At 40.8% G+C, this 19,353-nt stretch overlaps 1 long non-coding RNA gene across 1 annotated transcript in view; it reads right to left on the bottom strand.

Annotated features, from left to right (window-relative positions):
• Nucleotides 1–11,586: 11,586 nt before the first annotated feature.
• The window catches only part of LOC137204843 (uncharacterized), a 48,082-nt gene continuing 40,315 nt past the window's right edge, over nucleotides 11,587–19,353 (bottom strand). The window contains exons 2-3 of the long non-coding RNA XR_010933867.1: nucleotides 14,447–14,572; nucleotides 11,587–12,774 (exon numbers count right to left, since the gene is read on the bottom strand). This is a non-coding gene — a long non-coding RNA (uncharacterized lncRNA). The remainder of the gene's footprint in view (nucleotides 12,775–14,446; nucleotides 14,573–19,353) is intronic.

Here is a 19,353-nt window from a genome sequence, read left to right as displayed (position 1 = left end):
TATAATTGACATGTAGCACTGTATAAATTTAAGATGTACAACATAATGATTTGACTTACATAATCATGAAATGATTCCCACAATAAGTTTAGTGAACATCCATCATCTCACATAGACAGAAAGAAAAAGAAAAAATGTTTTCCTTGTGATGAGAACTCTTAGGATTTACTGTCTTAACAACTTTCATATATAACATAGAGCAGTGTTCATTATATTAATCATGTTGTACATTACGTCCCTAGTGCTTATTTGTCTTATAACTGGAAGTTTGTACCTTTTGATACCTTCATCCAATTCCCCCTCTGCCCATCCCCCACCCCTGGTAACCACACATCTGATCTCTTTTTCTGTGAGTTTGTTTTGGTTTATTTGTTTGTGTTTGAAGTATAATTGACCTACAGCATTATGTTAGTTCCTGGTGCACAGCACAGTGATCTGATATTTCTGTGCATTACAAAATGATCACCACGAAAAGTTTATTTACCATCTGTCACCATACAAAGATATTACATCATATTGACTATATTCCCACACTGTCTGTTTCATCCCAGTGACTCATTTATTGTTACTGGAAGTTTGTTCCTCTTAATCTCCCTCACCTACTTCTCTTCTTCTCTTGCCCACCTCCCCACTGGCAAACACCTGTTTGTCCTCTGTATCTATGACTCTGTTTCTGTTTTTTTTGTTTCTTTTGTTTTTTAGATTCCAAATATGAGTGATATCATATAGTATTTGTCTTTATATGTTTGACTTATTCCACCTAGCATAATGGCCTCAAGGTTCATCCATGTTGTCATGAATGGCAAGGTTTCATTTTTTTTATGGCTGAGAAAATTCCATTACATCTTCTTTATTCATTCATCTATCTGTGGGCACTTAGGTTGTTTCCATATCTTGGCTATTGTGAAGTAATGCTACAATAAACATAAGGGTACATATACCTTTTTGAATTAGTATTTTTGTTTTCTTCAGATAAATACTCAGGAGTGGAATTGCTGGATTGTATGGTAGTTCTCTTTTTAATTTTTTGAGGATCCTCCATACTGTTTTCCATAGTAGCTGTACCAATTTACTGTCTCACCAACAGTGCATGAGGGTTCCCTTTTCTCCACTTCCTCATCAACACTTGTTATCTGTTCTTTTTTGGATAACAGCCATTCGAATAGTTGTGAGGTGATATCTCATTCTGGTTTGGATTTTCATTTCCCTGATAATTAGTGATGTTGAGCAGATTTCATGTACCTGTTGACCATCTGTATGTCTTCTTTGGAAAAATGTCTATTCAGGTCCTCTGCCCATTTTTTAATTGGGTTCTTTGTTGTTCTTCTATTGAGTTGTATGTGTTCTTTGTATATTTTTTGTATTAACCTTTTATCAGGTATATCACTTGCAAATATCTTCTCCCATTCAGTAGGTGGCCCTTTCGTTTGGGTGATAGTTTCTTTTCCTTTGAAAAAGCTTCTTAGTTTGCTGTAATCCCAGTTGTTTTTGCTTTCTTTCCCCTTCCCTGAGGAGACATATCCAAAAAAATTATGCTAAGACCCATGTCAAATGATGTACTGCCTATGTTTTCTTCTAGGCATTTAATGGATTAATTTAAGTTGTTAATCCATTTTGAGTTTGCTTTTTTATATGGTGTAAGAAAGTAGTCCAGGATGATCATTTTACCTTAGCTGTCCAGTTTTCCCAACACCATTTATTGAAGAGGCTGTCTTTTTCCCCATTGCGTAGTCTTGCATTCTTTGTCATAGATTAATTGGCCATATAAGTGTGGATTCATTTCTGGGCTCTCTCTTCTGATCCATTGATATATGTGTCTTTTTTTGTGCAAGCACCATACTGTTTTCATTACTGCAGCTTTATAGTATAGTTTGAAATCAGGGAGCACGATACCTCCAGCTTTGTTCTTCTTTCTTAAGATAGGTTGGACTGTTTGGGATCTTTTTTGTTTCCGTACAAATCTTAGAATTATTTGTTCTCGTTCTATGAAAACTGCCATTGGTATTTTGATAGGGATTGCACTGAATCTGTAGATTGTCTTGGGTAATATGGCCATTTTAACAATGTTAATTCTCCCAGTCCATAAGCATAAAATATCTTTACATTTATTTGTGTCTTCTCTATCTTTCTTCAATGTCATATGGTTTTCAGTGTACAGATCTTTTACTTCCTTGTTTAAATTTATTCCTAGGTATTTTATTCTTTTTGATGTGATTGTAAATGGTATTGTTTTCCAGAATAAGTTTTTTAAAATAAAACCTTTTATTTTGAGATAATTGGAGATTCACATGATGTCATAAGAAATAATACAGAGAGATCCCATGTACTCTTTCTGCAGTTTCTCCAAATGGTAGATCTTGCAAATTTATAAGCACAATCTATAATCATAATCATAATATAATCATAATAACGTTGATGCAATCAACCAATCTTATTCAACAAGATCTTTAATTTTCTTCTTTTTTTTCACTCATTCTTTCCTTCCTCCACTTCATGCCTAAGGAACACAACCTCTTCTTCCTCTCTTTAATCCTCTCCACTTAATCTCTTTAATCCAATCCACTTCAGGCCCTACACACTTTTAAGCCCCTTCCCTGTAGCCGGGGCTGTGAACTGCCAAATCCCAACCTGTGTTCACCATTTTTGTGTTTTACTTCCTCCTACTGGCTCCCTGATCATGACTGCCGGTACCCACAGGCTCACTGGAAGGGCTGCAGGTATTGGAAGCTTTGTTAGAATTTGTTTCTTTTTTTCCTTCATAAGTGACTTGAAGGTTGCAGTGTTCTCTATCTCCTAACAGTGCTTAAATCATGGGTCCTGTCTAGTTTAATTGTACTTGTTGATCTTACGGTTACTTTGGGAATGTGATGGGAAGATTTGGAATCAGGCTGCTACTATTGTGCTTCAGCCTCATTTAATGTCTCTAACAGCTCTTTATAAGTTACTGTCAACCCTCAGTCCTTTAAATAGGAGGAAACTGAGGCCCAGAGAAGTTAAGTGATACCAAGAAGCTGGTAAGTGGTGCGCCGGGAATTGCTGATACACGTTTAATAAAATTTGGGGATTAAAGTGAGGAGAACATTTCTGTTGCTTGGATCACTGCTATGACACAGAGCCACAGTGGCTACGGACACTTCTGCTTGAATATTTCCAGTGTTAAGGGACTCATTGCCTCCAGTGAGCCTGCTCCATCTTTGGATGCTCTAATGTGGCTAAAAGTTCTTTCCTATGCTATGTTGAACTCTGCTTCTGTATATCTTTGGCGCTGGTAAAAGTTATGTCAATTTCGTGCAAGTAAAGCTCAAGTGTAAACCCTGCTCTGTGTTCTAGTCCTTTATCGTTGGAAGTCAGAAACACATCCTAGTCTTGCATCTCCTTTACCAAGAAATGGCTGTGTTGTTACAGACACGTCCTAGTTTACTTACACCTCTACAGAAAGGAACACCATCTTGGAAAAATCTGGCCAATGTAAGAGTACAACAATAATGTGCTGTCCTAGTCTGAACATTAGACCATATACCATGTAAATTGCATGTAATTGCATTGTGGGTTTCTTTTTTTGGACTGTCATGTTGCTCTTTGGGCCACAGAGGCAATGGTTAGGAAAAGCCTAATTTTTCCCGCATGTGCTGGTGACAAGTCATATGCCCTGTGTAGTCCTTGCTCAGTTAGGTGTCTGATTCCAGAGGCTGAACTTCTATCCATTCAATCCATTGTATCCAACCTGGTGCATCTTTTTGCCTTACTCAGATTTCACCTGGACTTTGATCCACCTACTGTAACGCTCTTGCTTCCTTTAAAAAAATTATTCGCGACTCCAACAATGCCTTTATCTTAGTGAACGTAAAAATGCAGTCGGACAGGACTGAAAACAGTCCTGTGGCCACTCAAATTTTCCCTCTAAATTGGTGATTCTTAAAGCAATACTTTTTAAGATGTGCGACAAATTATGGGTAGAATACAACACTCTTCTTTAGCCATTTAATATTCTTTAATGTGTACCCACCTGAAAACGTAGCCAAATATTTGAAAATGTTGTAAAACAAAATTTTTAGTTTTGATTTCCGATAAACGGGTCAAATAATCTCCACTTTCAATAGGCCAAGTCTTCATTCTTCCCCGTCTTTCTACCCCTATCCTAGCCCATTTCTCAAAGAATAAAATTCATACACGTTCTTTTTATTTTTTTAAATATTTTTTTATTTTTTTGCGGTACGCGGGCTTCTCACTGTTGTGGCCTCTCCCGTTGCGGAGCACAGGCTCCGGACGCTCAGGCTCAGGGGCCATGGCTCACAGGCCCAGCCGCTCCGCGGCACGTGGGATCTTCCCGGACCGGGGCACGAACCCGTGTCCCCTGCATCGGCAGGCGGACTCTCAACCACTGCGCCACCAGGGAAGCCCCGTTCTTTTTAATAGATACCATTGTTTCACTGATTTTGAGTGTCGCCGGTATAGGTAATGCCACATACTCTCATGAGCTGTTTCTCAGCATGTATGGACATTTTGATGTTACCTCAGTGGTGTTTCTTTCTCCTCCTCAGGCAGGATGATAGTCCCTCGGCCAGTTGGCTGCATATATGTTCCTAACAAGAGACTGTGACCTAATCACAGTTTATTCACTGAACCTGGGGGATTATCACATATGGTGGGAATAAAAAGATTGTTTCTAACCTAGATAGCAATGAATATGTGTTATAGGAATTTATCTTCTGTAAAATTCCCCCACATAATACACATCCATGTAAGCTTAATACAGTGAACGCCCATGTTGTTCTCAATGGAAGATCAAGTTTTTTTTAATGAAAGTTAAAAAATGCCCACTCCCATAACCAAGCAACCCAAAGGCTCACAATAAGTAAGGAGGTCTTAGATCAGACCCAGGCCTATTAGAAGAGCCAATACAGCATGTAAGTTTTACCTAAACTTTATTTGCTAGTTGCTCTTACCAACAGAAAATGCTGATGCTGTTTGAGTCATCAAGGAAGTCTTCACCTCTAAAATATACAAAACATTTAATATGTATGTAGGTTATAGAAAAATGATCAAAAATGGTATTCCCAGACAAATTTGCATACTAATCATCATTGTTGAGTATGAATAATAATCTTGGTGTATTTGAGATCTGTCAGATTTCTAGTGGTTTAAGTAACAGGAGAAATAACTTAAAAAGGTTTTCTGTTAAAAAATAATACTTCATAGAATGTCTTTGAAATGACAACATTATAAGGATGAACAGGTTAGTGGTTGCCAGGAGTCATAGGGATGGCAGAGGGAGGGGAGGTGGGTGTGATCACAAAGAGAGAGATGCTTGTGGTGATGGGATAGTCTGTGCATTAACAGCCTGGGTGGTTACATGAATCTATGTACGTGTAATAAAACGGTAGAGCACTACACACGTGCATTGTACCAATGTCAGTTTTCTAGTTTTGATAGAGCACTATAATTTTTAAGATGTAACTATTAGGGGAAACTGAGTGAAAGGTTATAGGATCACCCCATACTATTTTTGCAACTTCTTAAATATCTACAATTATTTCAAAATAAGAAATGAAAAAACTATACATTCTATTCATTGTAGAGATCATTCTGCAAGTTAGATATTTGCCAAGGTTAAACATATACACAATAATTTCTCTAACCATTTATGGAATGAGGCAGGATTATAAACAAATAAAATAGTTTAAAAGAGCTATCGAATGAAGGTTTAGGCATTTTGTGATTAAATAACTTTACAGGGTTAAAGTAACCAAACAGAATCAATTTTTGCAAATAAGAGAAAGAGAAAACCCCAAGCCTCTAAAAAGGCAACCCTGCTAATTTAGGGGGTGATGCTGCTTCTTTGTCCTTTCCACCCTGCATGAACACCTGTTGCCTGTAGTCATTCAGGAACTCAAGTAATGCCTGGGTCCCTGGGGTCTTCTGTTCACTTGGGCTTCAGAGGAAGGAGCTCGAGAGGGAGGTTCAGAACCTCAGGTTGTTCTCGCTTGTTGGTTGTCATGGTGACCGGTGCTACTCAGCTGTGTAGCGTACTTCGCTGGTGGATTTGGAAGTCCCCAAACTCTGAATTTAAACATGAGAACCTGGATAAATTGGGGGATTGCATATAGAGAGAGAGCAATACATGCATGGGTGATGGTGTTACTTTACAGAGTCATACTGCTCGAGCGACAGTTAACGTAAAGATGGTTGAAGTCATGTACCAGCTCGCGCCATAGAAACTACAAGTTCAAGTGAGAAACGTGAGTAACACTCAGGACAGGTGTGCATTCTTTAGCTAACATTGTTGCTGACAGTTTGTTGCCAGAACTTGAATCTCAGAATTAAGAAAGGCAGAAACATTTCTCAAGAGGCTGGCAGATCATGGCGTTAAAGCTCCAGACCAAACACATGGGCCAGAGAATGAGAGAATTTTCTTCCACATGCTCGTAATCTTGGACTAACCACAGACAACAGATTGCACTTTAAAATCACTTTCATTTCTATAATAAAACTAGAAGGCAAGCGACAGAGCTAAGCTCAGGTTCCTACAGACCTACAATACCAAAGGAGAGCTCATGAATGAAAAAATCATGCACTGCTGGGTCAGAGAGACCTGCATTCGAGACATGAATCTGGCATCAACACGCTATAGGAGCTGGGGTGAGTTATTTAAGCAAATTATTAAATTTAGGCCAGATTGTGTTATGGTTGCAAACACTCTCTCCATCCTCAACCCAAATCTCAGGAGTTTACCGGAACAAAAATTCCCTTTGTCTGAGTGTCCATACTGGTCAGCAGAGCGATGCTTTCCAATAGTCGCTCAAGGATCTGGGATGACAAAGGCTGCACTTTGACGAGCCTTTCACCAGCACAGGGGAAAGGGATGTGGTGAATTGTCTGAAGGCTCTCGATGCTTCCCTGGCACTTCCGTCCACGTTTCACAGACCGAAGCTGGTCCCAGAGCCACACCCCACCTTTGAGGACGTAGAGAAGTGCTACTTTCCTTCAGAAGGGAAGGAGATCTGGACCATCTGTAGACAACCCAGTGACCACCACATTTTCTTAACTCTTTCCATTTCAGCTTCCTCCCCTGGAAAAACTGGGACAATAATACTCGACTCAGAGGGTCTTGTGCTCGTGGCTGAATGGTTAGGAGTGATCTCTGACACCACCCTGCCTGGACCCTGAATAGTCCCTGGTACACAGCAAGGACACTGGGTATTTGCTTTTGGCCCCAGACGTGGCTTCTGGAACAGAGACTCCTCAGGGAGGGCTGGTGGCGCTCAAGATGAGGATGATACCAGAATGGAGGCCATGCTTGCTGTTGTCCAGCACTGACGTCATGAATACTTGTGAAGAAAACGTCAATCACATCTAACCAGATCCCACCTGGTAGCTGCAGTGGATCCTGTGGAATGTGAAGAGGTTCACGGAAGCACACGTTTAGCAGTAAGTGCAGCTGGAACGGTGCCCCCAGATGAGCGGCCTCCTGAAGCGGGGTCACCTCTGTGTCTGCCCCGCTGCCCAGTGGCATCGCTGCGCTGGCGTGTTCTGCAGACACGGGGGGTGGCGGGGGGGCATCGTGGAACAGGAGGGGGCGGGAGGGCCGGGGGGGCCCAGCATCACTGCCGTGACTGCGGGTAACCAGCACCGTCTGATCCGAGCTCCCAGGAGGAAAGCTGGGTCCCTCCACGACCAGGCCAGCAACAGTAAGAAAAAGGCAAAGGTGGTGGTAAAGACATTGCTTTAGGAATGTTTTAGCCTAGGTGTTGAAAGCTTTTCGGGACATCTAGGAGTTCACAGCTTTCCAGTGACTGAACCGCACCCGAAGTCCTGGATGTTGTCTGACCCTCCAATGATGGGCATCACCAAACTGCAGAAATGCCTTTTAGCCTATGACGCTTAGAGGTTAAAATAGGGTGTATTTTTCCCTCTGGGCCAAAAAGGTAGCACTTCAATGTCATAATTGACGTTTTGGTGCCGAAGCAGGTGATGAACTCAACATTACAGAATGTTTGGCTGTCACTCCAAGATCACAGGGTGTTTTTCTAGTCGGTCTGGAGGCAAAGTTTCTTCTTTAATTGTGATTATTTTTAGGATCATCCAGATCACATATTTATCTGTTTTAGCCCTGCAGGCTCCCAGGGAGAACACTACAGAGGTGTGTTAAACTGAAGGCCCTAAGCTGTGTAGAGTTCAAAGGTTCCTGAAAGTCAGTTCTCTTTAACACTATGTCAGTTTATCTTCAGGCAAACTACTGTTATTTTGACCAAAATTATTGTGTGTGTGTGTGTTTGTGTGTGTGTGTGTGTGTGTGTGTGTGTGTGTGTGTGTGAGAGAGAGAGAGAGAGAGAGAGAGAGAGAGAGAGAGAGAGGGAGAGAGAGAGAGAGAGAGAGAGACTCTCCCAAGCCCCGTAAGAGTGGCATTTCCCAGTTATTGTGACAACAAGAAATGCGGGCACACGTTTCCAAACCCCCTGGTGAGGCTGTGCTGTTCCCAGATGAGAAGCATTACACCGAGCTAGTGAGCACACGTGACTTGATATAGGAAGGAGTCGAGATTTTCTAGTTTGGGCTGAATATAAAAGCTCCCTCAAGCTGGTGTTTGAACTTGAAAACTTTCTTTTTTTTCCTTAAAAAATAAAATTTCAAAGACAACCACAAAACGTTCCTTCAGTCAAAGAAAAGACAACAATTCAATTACAATAACCGTTATAAAGATGAAAATAAAAACGCCATATTTACAGTCTGTTTGTATTCTTGACCGTGAGTGGTAGAGGGTTTACATTTCCCTAGCCCAGTCCTGGGAACTACTTTGAGGCATCAGGGTCCAGCTAGCAGCCCCTCCTTCCGTTCTTATGTGGCGACTGGTGCCTGTGGGACCCTGGGTGAGCCCATTAATATTTTGATGGCTTGACTGCTTCCCTGAAACACGCATAGTAGCTGAAGCCATGTGGCAACGTGGCCATAGATGGACGCCTTTCATCATCAGCTGTTTCACCCTGATCTTTCAGGACGTTGGAAAGTGGGGATTGAATTAGTCCAGTGAGCTTTTGAGAGGAGTGGCGGTCTGTGAAAATAGAATAGAATCTCTAAGAAAAGAGGATGTTTGCTTGAAAGTCAACTTGCCATGTGAACTTCTGGATGGTGGAAGTTTGTGCCAGTTTCAGAGAACGTTCCTCAAGATGTGTGCTGTCGCTGTGTTTTGAAAAATGCTCTGAGAGAAAGAATTTCTCCTATGACTGCTTGACCAAGAGCTCTACCTGCCTGATTGAAGATCAGGTGATACAGCTTTGACTTTTAAATGTTTAACTCTTTAAAACTTTTCACTGAAGCATAACACACAATCAGAAAAGTTAAAAAATAAATTTTGGCTTGGAGACTTTTTCTTTTTTTAAGAAGATGTTGGGGGTAGGAGTTTATTAATTAATTAATTTATTTTTGCTGTCTTGGGTCTTCGTTTCTGCGCGAGGGCTTTCTCTAGTTGCGGCGAGCGGGGGCCACTCTTCATCGCGGTGCGTGGGCCTCTCACTATCGCGGCCTCTCTTGCTGCGGAGCACAGGTTCCAGACGTGCAGGCTCAGTAGTTGTGGCTCATGGGCCTAGTTGCTCCGTGGCATGTGGGATCTTCCCAGACCAGGGCTCGAACCTGTGTCCCCTGCATTGGCAGGCAGATTCTCAACCACTGCGCCACCAGGGAAGCCCAGCTTGGAGACTTTTCATGCTATCACACCTGTGACACCAGTCCTTAGACCAGAATGGACAGGCCACGACCATTTCCAGGCATTGGTCCCCATGCCCCAAGGTAACCACATCCTGAGTGTTATCACCATAGATGTAGAGGTGCCTGTGCTTGAAATTGGCATAAATAGAAACATAGAGCATGCCCTCTTCTGCGTCCTGCTTATTTCATTCAATTGTATGCTTGTGAGATTTACTGATAATTTCAGGTGAAGTCGTAGATCATTCATTCTCACTGCCGAGTGGTATTCTGTTGTAAGTATGCACCACAATTTATAAATCCTACTGTTAATGGGCATTTTGGGTAGTTCCCAAGTTGGGGCTGTTGCGAATTGTGCTGTAATGAACATTCTTACTCATATCTTTTGAGGGATGTTTTTACACGTTTCTGTGGGACAGACGAGAGCTGGGACATAGAGCGTGGACGCATGAAGTTCAAGTGGATGCCCCAAACAGCTTTCTAAAGTGGGTGTCCAAACTAATGCAGCTATTTGCAGTTTTTCCACATCCTTGCCAATGTTAGATTTTTTTTTCTTTTTAATTTTACTCAATCTAGTAGGTGTGCCTTGACATCGAGCTGAGATTTCAATTTGCGTTTACTTGATAACTGATGGAGCTAAGCAACTCTTTATGTTAATGGATCATTTGCATATCCTCTTTTTGTTCAAGTCAGCTCATTTCTCTACTGGGTTGTCAGTCATTAATTTGTAGGAAATTTTTAATGTACTCTGGGTACAAGTTGTTTGTTGTATTTGCTGCAAATATCTTCTACTCTATACATTGTCTTTTCATTTTATTAATGATGTCTTTGGATGGACAGAGCTTCTTGATATTATTATTTTCCAAATTGTCATGTTTTCCCCTTCTGGTTAGTGTTGTCTTGGAACCTTTTAAAGGAAATTTTGCCCACTCCAAGGTCATAAAGATGTTCTATGTTTTTTCTGAGAAGGTTTATTGTTTTATCTTTCATATTTAGATCTACAGTCCATCTGGAATTGGCTTTTATGCATGGTGTCAGTTGGAGACCAAAAAGTCATTGTTTTCAATAAGAGTATTAAATTAACCCAGGACTGCTTATTGAAAAGAGCATCCCTTCTCCAATGCACTCGGTGTCACCTTTATCACGAAGTTGTCTTTATTCCACTTGTATGTCTATTGTCTATCTGTTTGTTGCTACACAAATACCTTACCATACTATGACTTTATAATAGGTCTTGATTTGGTAGGGTAATTTATCCATCTCTTATTCAAGATTGCCTTTGTCACTGAAATTATATATTTTTAAATTAGCTTATCAGTTTCCACACACACACACACACACACTCTCTCTCTCTCTCTCTCTCTCTCTCTCTCTCTCTCCTGCTTGGATTCTGTTGGGGACTACATTGCATCTACTTCACCCACCTGGGGAGAATTAGCCACTTAACAATCCTGAATCCTGTTCTCCATGGCCACGGTATATCTCTCCATCTTATTCAAGTCTTTAATTTCGCTCAACAATATTTAATTTGCAGTGTAGAGGGCTTATAAAACTTCTGTCAGATATATCTTAGGAGTATTTGATAGTTTTTGTTGCTATTTTAAATTTCATTTTAGTTTGTTGCTGATATACAGAAATATCACTGATGTTTGGGTATTATTCACATAGCTTTTCAACGACAGAGCTAACGAAAATAACACCCAAAAGCCACTGTCGTGGACTGATAACTCACTCTCTGCACTTTTAAAATGAAGAGGTGAGGAGAACTCTATTTAAATCCAGAGAAATCTAAGCCTGAGTTTTATAGAAACAGATCACCAGTAGGCATAAACATTTATATTATAAAGACTTACTAATTTAAACAAATAGGGACAAGGAGACCATGGATCCATAAACAAATAATACACATATTAGACTTTTATTTCTGTTGAGTTTTTATGACACAAGCTTTCAAAGAATGATCAGTTAAAGCTTATATTTTTTTCAAATATAAATGGATGTTTACATTTAAAAATAGTTTTTAAAAAGGTATTTATAACATTTGCTTATCAAACAATAAACATACAAATGTAATATAAAGATAAATCATCCTTATCAGTACCTGGAGAACTGTAAACTTGCAAAGAGTAAAGTTCAAATTAATAAACTTTACTTGTACTATATACAATGATAGTTTGAATGTATATAAGATACTTAATAAATACACATACAAACATGCATATAAACACAGATACCTTTAGCCTTTTAGTTATATAACTGCTTGGCAATATCTTCTCAGTAAATATATATACATATATAACATGACCTCTCAAGCATGTTAATTAATACTACTTATTCATGTCACAAAACAGACCAGGAACAATGAGAATATACTTGGAAGAATAATGCAAAAGTGAACAATATTATGTAGATTTGTATCTAGATGTTTTTCATAGACAGTGAAATAAATGTTCCAGGATATTTAAATTCATTTAGTTTTGAAAGACTGAAAAAGGCAATGAATGATACCATTGAATAAGATTAGATATTATAGACATACAGAATAAACAAGATATTTATAGCCTGATACATTATACATATTTATTTGTGGGTTCATGTGATAAGATTTTGTTTCTGTTCACTGATTTATCCTCAGTGTCTGGAGCTGGCACAGAGTAGGTGCTCAATAAACACTTCGTGGATGATGGAATGAGTATCAGCACGTATGTCAATAAGCTTTGGAACAGCTATATTCATGACTGAAAGTCAAAAATCAAGCGACATCCTGAATATTTACGCAGAATAACTAAAAAGCTATGGAAAAGCACATAGGTCATTCTCTTCCTACTTTGAGCTGTTTTTGCATTTACTCATGTGATCTGCACCTCCTGGCAGAAAGCACAATTTCAAACCTTCACAATAACTATTTCTTTGAGAAGACTGGAGAACATTGTCTCAGAGGGCTTCCCGGGGCCTGGAGGCAAGGCCTGCAATGGTTGATGACTCGCCCAGGCTGGAGCTGTGCTGCCAGCACTTCAGCTGTGCCGTCCACTGCTGCAAGGCCAGCTCGTGCAGACACTTCCTTGAAATCACATGCTAAAGCAATCGTATTCATACATATTTTTGGTAACACTTACATGAAACAATTGTTCCTATTGTCTTATGCTAAAGCAATCGTATTCATACATATTTTTGGTTACACTTACATGAAACAACTCTTCCTATTGTCTTAGAGTCCACACTCAGCAAGAAGGTGGAATTAAAAATTTCTCTAATACCTTTAAAGCAGTAGAGTATCTTTTAGCTTAAACAACCGGCACTGTTGACACACCAAGACAACATATACAAGTAACTGTGTCTAGATTTGTGTAATAGCAAAGCAGGCATTAAGTTAATTATTTTACCCTTTTAGGGGCTTGCTCTATTAGAATATACCTTCTCATTTAAATGTGCTCCTTACAAAGAAAACTCATCTAATATTGATAAAAGAGGGACACAAAGTTGGGTTAAGTCAAATTCTAGACTAGCTGTTCAATAAATCTTTGATTTAAACTATTTACAGACAACAAGGAATATAAGAGATATGGGTTTTCTGGTGAAGGCTGAACCTAGGAGTCAGTTCTGTAGATTTCTCTTACAATTCTCTTTCTGCATCCCACCTGCCTCTCCCACAATCCAGTCTTTGCTCAGAATGTGTAACTATATTCTGGCCTTAAATAGCAGGCCCTATTCATACTGTTCATCATTATCACTCTTTAAGCCAAACTGGGGCTCCGAACTGCATCTGATCCTTGACAAAATAGCAAGTCCCAGGACTCCAGAACTTCTGCTTCAATAAAAGCTAAACTCAGTGTAGGGCTTCCCTGGTGGCGCAGTGGTTGGAAGTCCGCCTGCCGATGCAGGGGACGCGGGTTTGTGCCCCGGTCTGGGAAGATCCCATGTGCCGCGGAGCAGCTGGGCCTGTGAGCCATGGCCGCTGAGCCTGCGCTCCGCAACGGGAGAGGCCACAACAGTGAGAGGCCCGCGTACCGCCAAAAAAAAAAAAAAAAAAAAAAAAAAGCTAAGCTCAGTGTAGAAATGCTGTTCTGGTTCAATGTGCAGGCAGTTAATGTTTTGTTGCTTTTTCAGACCAGGCTACAGCAACTGACATAATGTAGCCTCAGCCACCTAAGTAACTTTAGCAGAAACTTCACTTCTCGCGTTTATGGTAATCTTGGTTTTTCTTTCCCCCAGATGATGTCAAAGATAAATCTTACAAATTATTTTATATTTGTTAGCATGATTCAATCAACTTACTTCTTTCTTTTTAGGGATGACCTCATAAATAAATAGTGGGTAGGATCAATTACAAGACACATATAAAAATACTCCCAGCCCGCTTCTCTCTAGTTGATTTCCAAGGCAGAGAGAGTAAACAGCCTTCTCCCAGCTTTCTCACTGTCCACAGCTGAGAGTGTAGGGTGTTTACAGTATCTGTCCCTCAGTGCTCTCTGGGGCAGGGCTGGTGGGCAGCAGTGCAAGCCTTGGGAAACCCAGCATCATTTCAAGATACCATAAAGTGTCACGGGAAAGGACCCGAAAACATTCTTGGGACTAAATCATCATTCTCTGAGGACTGGTGTCCTCTTCCTGCTCTGCACGGAATTCTCCTGAGGTGTGGATTCTCCCGAGGTGTGCAGCTTTGGCCTTTGCACACTCGTGGATTCTGTAAACATGGGATTTTCAATATTCTAGGATTTTCCAAAATGGTCTCAAAAGACTCACTCACCCCTTAAATGGCTGCACGTTTCGTTTCTGGGTGTAGAATCCAGTGGCTCACTCTCTGAGCCTTGCAACTTTGTTTCCACTCACTCCCGCATATAACAGAACAATGGACTTGCAGACAGAAGACCACCTGTCAGTTTAATTACTGAAAGTTAGTTACTTTACCTATCCACAAATTCAGTCAAATGAGCAAAAAGTAAATATGATTGGATGCAAGTTATATGCATAAAGATGGTGTATGGGAAATTGCTAACATAATGCTGAAACTTAAAAAATCTAATATTTGGAAGGAAGCAAATCTGTAATTAGAGGCATATACATGAGTGGAGTTACTTGATACCTAAAGTTCTTTCCGAAGAAAGATTTATCCAAATGGTTCTTGGACTTCATTTGCTAGATTGATCTATGGTGCACAAAATGCTTGTGTGAAAGTCATCAGTACTATACATTACAAAACAACCCTCGGTGATAGAACACCACACCGTAAACCAAAGTGGCATCGGATATCAAACTCTTACTGGACACTGTTCATTCATTCATTCAACAAACACGTGTGAGTGCCTACCATAAATCAGCAATGTTTTAAATTCTGAGTGGTGAGAAATGAACGGGGTCATCCCTGCCCTTGAGAGAGACACAGCCTGGTCTTCAGGACACGTAAACCATTGTCGTTAAGTGTGACAGGTGCCGCGGTCGGTCAAAAGACACTTCCCAGTTGGCTGACACCTGGGCTGAGTCTTAAAGATGGAACAAATTTAGCCAAGTGGAGATGGGGCCAATGGGGGTTTGGACGGGGTGGGCAGGGAAGGAGATGGGGGGCTGCAAGTGTACCTCAAGAACAGCCACACAACGGGCACCTTCAAGAATTCAGCAGAGTGGGGGGCAAATGTGGATAAGGGTGAAGGGAGGTGAGGCCAGGGGCTGGGGCAGAAGGAGGATGCCACGGGTCCCCAAACGCCCGGCGAAGACGTTTGGGCATCATCTCCAAACTAGGGAGGCAAGTGGCACGGCCACGCCTGCCCTTGGGAGGGGACTTCAGCTGCAAGGCTGCGGGGAAAGAAGACGAGGGAAAGGATGCCTGCAGCCAGGTGCAGGAGCGCTTGGGAGCCTAACTCAGGGGGGCAGCGGTGAGGACACGTAGCAAGCAGATCTGAGAGCTGAGAAAGAGGGAAAGAGCAGAGCTCCCGGAGGGGCTGGCTGAGTGGAGGCGGGAGTCGTGGGCCACAAGGCCCCGGGGGACAAGGCTTCTCCTCGGGGAGAGGAGGAACACGAAGCAGGTGAAGCGAGGCGTGAAGGAAAGGGCTGGGAAGCCTTCCAACCAGTGCCTTCGTGGATCTGGTCTGGGAGGTTAGGAAGCCACGTCCAAGGTCTGTTTAATTCCATCCTGACCGAAGGGATGGAGGTATTTTGAAGGTCTAACCCAGACAGGCTGTTCTTTATTCTGTGGGTTCTGCACTTTGCCGACAGACCCTCTAGCTGGCGAGGGTCCGCGCCCTCGGCAGCCTCCGGGTCACGGCCACCCCGAAGGGCTGCCCCGGCACCCCCAGCCTGGGGAGCAAGGTCCGCTCCCCTCCGACCACCCGGGGACCCTGCATAAGCCTCTACCACAGAGCTTACACTTTATCGCAAGTACTGTAGTTGCTTACCTGTCCATCTCTGGATTAAACACCATGTTTCATGCCACTTCATTAAAAAATTTCAAAACCATGTAGCCAGAGTTTGGCACGATGGGAGGTTCCCAGGAAATGTTTGGTGAATGAAGCACTGCGTGAATGTATAATGCCATGTGCCATCTGGCAATTCGTTAATACTTTGGGGATAATTATTTAGGTTTTAAGTATTTAAATAAGCATTTACCAGTTTCTGAAATTTTGTTTTGAAGCTCCCAAATGGTCCCCCGGGATTGGTTCCAGGACCCCCTCAAGTACCAAAATCTACGGGTGCTCAAGTCTCTTATAAAAATGGTGAAGTAGTCTGCCCTCTGTGTCGGCGGCTTCCACATCTGCGGATTCAACCAACAGCGGTTTGGAATCCGCGCATGGGGAACCCGCAGATACCGAGGGCCGACTGTAATTCAAGGTTAGGCTGTTTTACTTTTCCAAGGAACTCATGGCTAAGAACAGAAGTTACTGCATCACAAGCAGTCTTTCCTTAAATGACAGTGAAATCTTTTAGAAAGTTAACTTTTCAGGAGGAATGCGTGATTTATTTGTTTTTTTGTGCTGGATTCCAAATGAAGGAAAATCAGGGTACAAAATAAGTGCAGAGCAGAAGTGCATGTAAACAGTTTATAAATGGACGAGTAAGAAAGGAAATGGCCCTAATAGTTGAGTCTAGCTATTGAATAATCACTTCAGAGTTTAAAATGTTCTAACTGGAAAGAACCACACCCTGGCTAAATACAGTGATTAAAGTAATTTTAGTTACATAAAATGATGATTTTTTAGTTACATAAAATGATTTTAACCATTCAAAGACAAGTCCAAGAAGTTCCTGTTATAACATGAAATCTACTTTTTTTGTTCAAGTAGGCTTTCTGATTTAATATGCATTTTAGTTACATAAAACCAATCTCTGATAACGTAGTAATTTGCTTAAAGTGACCAAAAGTAAATATTTATTAAAAATATATGTAAGAATATAGTTATTTCAAGTGTACATTAGATCTGATGGTATTTGGCACATTTTGTATTAAAAATATTTTCATCTGTTATCTGATTAAAAAAATAAATCCTGCAATAGTACATACATCTTTTAGGATACACAGTAGCTTTCTCCAAGTCTCATTTTTAAGTTAAAATATAGCAGCTTTATAGTAGCCACGACTGACTGACTGGAGAAAAACCACCGGTACCACTTTGGAAGCTTCACGTGTCTGTTGTAGGCAGGCTTTTCTTGCCCCATCATGGGTGTTACTACTGTTTAGTCAGGCTCCAGATCTCCTGCCATGGCTGCATTGTGAAGCTGCTACAGATTCCCTGGTGAGCGTGCCAGCTTTGCATCTTACTCTACAGGCATGTCTCCATAAGCTGTTTGCCACCCACTGCCTTCTCTCTCCTGGGCCACACATTTGCCATGTAACCCGCCATTCATTCGCTTTCATTTTGCCCATTGTGTGAGATGAACATTTAACAGGCACTGTCACACCCTTCCCCCACAGTTGAAAACAAAATCCAAACCTCCCACGATCTGACAAACATACTCTCAAAAAATAATGAGCTATATGGAAATTTCCAGAGAACGACTCTGCAAAAATCACAATGCAAATGTGACAGTACGCACTCCTTCATTTATAGGAGTAACTTGAAAGGTTCTTACCTTAGTTTGTATTTACCCCAGATCCTAAAGGAAAACTGTAAGCATAGAATGCCTCATTACAGGGTTACAATACATGGATAATCAACAACAATGTGACTTTGAAATAGATACAAGTACAGAATATGTTCACAAAATTCATGGAGATTTATCCAACTCAAACATTCCACATTTTCAAATCATTTGTTCTGAGAAGTCCACTCGCTGTTTAATTAACGTTCTTATGTTTATCCTGTGGAAATAGCTCTCCTCCTTGGCCCCAAAGTGCTGTACTTCGAATCTGGGTGATTCTGTCTCAAGTTCTCATTGTAGCTCAAATCACCTGTTTAAACCTAAAATCTAGTAAATTCCACAGTGTGAGGGGATAGCCAGAAGTTCACGTCATCTTTGCGTAGAATACTGACTAAACTCAGAGAGTTAGGAGCTCGGTCAGGGGGATGTAACCTACTCAGTCAGGCTTTCCTGACAAATTCTTTGGGCTCTTGACTCCTCTAATTTTTTTTTTTTCATTTACACTTACTATTTCATTTAAGTTATTGTGCCTGGAAGGGGAAAAAAGAGAATGTGGATGGATTAATACTTTTACTGCCTATCATTCTAATTAGTTTCTTTTTAATTATTCAAATTTCAAGGTTTTTTTAAATTAGAAAACATTGTCAAAATAAAAAAAAAACCTTTAAAAAGTATACATGTAGATTTTCAATGAGAGTGGTAAAAAAGCTGGATTCAAACAACAAAAATTAAAGACAATTATGTGAGTCCTCTCTCCATATATTCCGTGAGCAAGGGTACAAACGACAGATCATTCTGACGATCTTGGCCTCAATAAACAATCATGGGTTCAATTAAATAACACAGAAATAAATGTTTGTTCATTTTGGGTCCAGCCATGGTGGCGGGAGTGTCACACTGACAACCGCATTCAGGCAGTGTCGCCACACTGGGACATTCGTTAGGAGACTCGATGGTGCTCCAGCCAATATTCTAGTTAAATCTTGACTATTTACTAGAGACATCTGAGATAACTTCAGAAATAACTATCAATGCTACAGAGGTTCAACTTATAATAATACTTAGTGGCACAAGTTCATATTTTGATGAGGCTGGTCCCTTCACTTTGGCCAAATACTCTCTTTTATGTACCAAACACACAAGAAAGTAACCATCTATCTCTATATTAAATATAAAGTGTGTGTGTGTGTGTGTGTGTGTGTGTGTGTGTGTATGTGTGTGTGTGATGGTTCTGGAAAGCTACACACCAAACTGAGAGTGGTAGTTATTTCTGGGGAAAGAAGGAGGGGACTTGGGCTGGGTAGCAAAGACTTCAACCTTATCGGAAATAATTTAATTTCTTAAAAACAGAAGGTACTCATGCAATATATATACTTTTAAAATTACAATTAAAATTCTTTCTCAAAATTAGAACTAGTATTCAGTCAAAACTGAAGCTCTGGCTTCTCCAGAGACTTAATCAAGCTGGTTAACTTTGTGACCTTGGGTATTCTGCAGAATCCCCTCTATAAAATGATACAGTAATATGGTATGTACTGCATGGGTATGCCAGGTGCATTCTCAGTACCTACACATCCTCAGAAG

Source organism: Pseudorca crassidens, chromosome 13 (assembly GCF_039906515.1).
Source record: "Pseudorca crassidens isolate mPseCra1 chromosome 13, mPseCra1.hap1, whole genome shotgun sequence".
Taxonomy (NCBI): Eukaryota; Metazoa; Chordata; class Mammalia; order Artiodactyla; family Delphinidae; genus Pseudorca; species Pseudorca crassidens.
The sequence above is the reverse complement of the archived record's forward strand: the minus strand, read 5'-3'. Positions and strand labels throughout refer to the sequence as shown.